The sequence below is a fragment of the Branchiostoma lanceolatum genome, chromosome 1 (genome assembly GCF_035083965.1).
Source record: "Branchiostoma lanceolatum isolate klBraLanc5 chromosome 1, klBraLanc5.hap2, whole genome shotgun sequence".
Taxonomy (NCBI): Eukaryota; Metazoa; Chordata; class Leptocardii; order Amphioxiformes; family Branchiostomatidae; genus Branchiostoma; species Branchiostoma lanceolatum.
Window position 1 is genome coordinate 36997804 of NC_089722.1, and position 3693 is coordinate 37001496.

At 36.8% G+C, this 3693-nt stretch overlaps 1 long non-coding RNA gene across 1 annotated transcript in view; it reads left to right on the forward strand.

Moving 5' to 3' along the window:
* Window positions 1–817: 817 nt before the first annotated feature.
* LOC136428208 (uncharacterized) overlaps window positions 818–3693 on the forward strand; it is a 10490-nt gene continuing 7614 nt past the window's right edge. The window contains exon 1 of the long non-coding RNA XR_010754594.1: window positions 818–1043. This is a non-coding gene — a long non-coding RNA (uncharacterized lncRNA). The remainder of the gene's footprint in view (window positions 1044–3693) is intronic.

Consider the following 3693-nt stretch of genomic DNA (forward strand, 5'->3'; position numbering starts at 1 on the left):
ATACGGTCTTTGCAACCGTTAGATCTGCTTGTAGATTAGGTTGAAAATGCAATATCTGAAGTGTGGCGCGACGGACTATACCGTATTCCAGTCTAGATGATATTGAAAGGTTCTCAGAGCGTCATTCTACTCCACATGACAAGCAAAGCTAATATAATTTGAATCTACTATGTAACTGGTAACAAAGAAAGCCTTGGAAAAGGTTTTTGTTTAAATGTCAAGGAGGTCCTTTGTAATGTATTGCCGCAAAAGTAAAGAACAGACAACGGGTGTGAAATACTCCCCCAGGCGTGCCACTAAAGCAAAATATTAGCGGTAATTGCCTACTCGGCACGTGAATGAATCAGGCTCGCGGGCCCTGATAGGTTATCAATCCACGGATCCCCGCTAGAAATCTACCGCATATCATCCAGCTTACGCGATGATTTTGTATGATTAGACGATGATTATGCAAATCATATTTTCATTTGCATAATCAATGATGTAATTTTACAAACCCGCTGTGTTCCATGATTTGACTATTCAAATATGTGACATTTGTAGCTGAGGAAGAGAGGAATGTTGATAGATAGAATATATGCAAATGTAGGCCTAATTTTGCATAAATAATGAGAAACTACTAGAATTCCATACAGGTAGACTGCAATTTCATACTTGTGAATGTGAACATCGTTGAATCAAATTATGCTGATAAGGACCTCATTCGCATAACTGATGATAAATGTTAGCATTGCCTTCTTTGTTAAGCTCATACTTTGGACAACTTCTGTTATTTGAGTGGAGAAGACGATCAACTTGTGTGATTTATAATTGATGAGACACACTCAATTGTATCCTGATTTGTTATGATATTGTAAGGACTCCCTTCTAAATCAATTACTTAGTTGACCGAATGGACTACCCTAAAGATTCATAAACAAAGGTCTAATGTGTTTGTTTTGTTTTTGCTTACAGAATCATGATGCGTAGACTTGCAGTCACTGTTGCATTGTTGGTAGGATGCTGCCTGGGTAGCTGGGATGTTCCATCAACCGGCTTAAATGGTGGGCAAGCGATACAGTTGTTATTTTCTCTAGAGTAGAGTTATCTGTTAGGAGTTCTTTTGCAGTTAAAACGGTAACCGTTTGTTTCGCTACATTGTCAGTTCGCTACAGTCGTTACGCTACATGGCAGAATTAATTTCGCTACATGGCAGACGTTTTTTTTCGCTACATTGCAGAAGTGGCTTCGCTACATTTGAATGTTATTTCTCCAGATTCCATTCCATGTCACCAAGAGGGATTTTGAATAACATTTCTAATAATTTCGAATTAATTCTAAGAAAAAAAATATCTGAGTGACAATAGTTCTATAATTTTTTCAAAAAAAATTGAATATGAAATTTGAATCTGTTCGAATTCAATTGGATAATTGGAAAAATAAAATAAAAATACTGAACAAATTTCTCAACATTTCCAACAACAATCAATATGACTCACTTTTAGAAATATTTACAAAAAATTTTAGAAAATGGTAAATAATATTTGTAGAATGGTAGTGGCCCCATAAAAGTAGGTGCTAATCCGGTTCTTCTTACTCTGCTTTTGTACATCTTTAGATTTCACTAGAGGACATTCTGGGTCCTTTGTGGAAAGCTTCATACCGTACACTTTGCAAGGATATGTGAATTACTTTCTTCCCAGCACTCTGACCTATTTATAAAGATATAACGAATGATGGTAAGAAATGTTAAAAATGGTAAATAATGGTAAAATGGTGATACCGTTATCTAGAAACAGTTGTTGAAATATCATATTCCACATCAAGAGTGTAAAGTTTTAGGAAACCGGAAAAATATTTATAAAGTTGAAATCACATTTAGAATATCAAATCTGTTTTGTAACAAATAATCACAATGAATTGAAAACACAAGTAAATTATTACAATAACAACCCCCTTGGTGACTCGGACTCTAGACTGTTAGCATTAGAAATGATTTTAAGATTGTTTACAACCAAGATTACGTTTGTCCATGAATGGAATCCGCGATATTACCATTCTTTTAAGTTTGGGCTGCATAAGGCTGTGAGCCCGAAGATTTTCATACGCGTAATACGGCGGACGATGCCGGTTCATGGGACGTGAGGATTCAGGCGAAATAGATTCAAATAAGTGTGTATGCTGAGTGCATGGATTGTGATAGGCGGCCATTCACTAATCCATGCATTCGTTTTGTAACGAAGAATGACAGTGTTTGTAGACGCGCTAGGCCCGCAAGTTTCTACTTGGGTTTAGGCGGGCGTATAAATCTGCCCTGGCGGGCGGGCATCACTCCCGGTGCCGTAGAGATATTAGAACGGGGAGCTCCCGATGGTATGGCTACCATGCAAGCTAAGCGCAGGCCTGTTTCTATAAGTCTGCCCTTTTAGCCGCTACGTAGTGGTCTTCTCTTTTCTGTGAGGGGTATGAATCATTGAAGTTTTCAAGAATTAAAGAGGAATAATACTTTAAGTGATCAAACTTTATGTTTACCCTGGCAAAACAAGGTTTGATTTACTGTATGTAACGTTAGCAACTCATATCCGTCTTATTGAATATCTGAAGTCCATATCACTTAACGGGCCTGTTAGTCTGTTCTCTTAATTGATCAAACTTTATGTGTACCCCGGCAAAACAAGGTTCAATTTACTGTATGTACGTTAACTATCAATATCTGTGATTTTCAATTGCTGAAGCCCGTAATACCTAACGGTATTAAACAAAAAGGTTAAGTTTTATGTTCGTCTGTATTTTGTAGTGACTTGTTTCATTGTTAATAAAATGGAAAGAAGAAAGAAAGAAAGAAAGAAAGAGAAGAGAGGAGAAAGAAAGAAAGAAAGAGAGAGAGAGAGAAAGAGAGAGAGAAAGAAAGAAAGAAAGATAGAAATATAGAAAGAAAGAAACTTGGTCAGTTGGACACAGTGTAGTTTTGTCTGGCGCATGGCAAATCGCATTTTCGTCATGCTTTTTAGCACCCGGACAAGCGGGCCTCCCGGAGCTTTTCTGATTACCGGTCTGTTGTAGATGTTATTCGACATCATCTTAGAAAACTCCAGTCTAGCTTTGTATGACCACTAATGACGTGTGTAACTAGTGTTATTGCCCAGTGAAATTATATTTTATCCATACATGTAAACCTTTATATGTACCATTTCAGAAACTAGGTCAATCCATACCTGTGTTCTTGAATATCTAAAGCCCTTAAAATCTTGAGGTGTTAAACAAATGGATACGGACATGGATCATAGAATTAGGCAAAACGAGGAATAATACTTTAAGTGATATTTAATGTGTACCCTGACAAAACAAGGTTCAATTTACTGTATGTAACGTTAACTATCCATATCTGTGTTTTTCAATTTCAAAAGCCTGTAATACCTAACGGTATTAAACAAATAAGTTAAGTTTTTTAAGTGTAATGACTAGTTTCATTGTTAATGAAATGAAAGGATGAGAGAAAGAAAGAAAGAGAGAGAGGGAGAGTGAGAGAGAGAAAGAAGGAAAAAAAAGAAAAAAGAAAGACAAGTTTGTAACAACTTGGTCAGTTGGACACACTCAATTGATCTAGTTTTGTCTGGCGCATGGCGGACCGAAATGATAAATCTCATTTTCGTCACGCTGTGATCACAAGCGTGCCGCCCGGAGCTTTTCTTATTACAACATCACTATGTATAG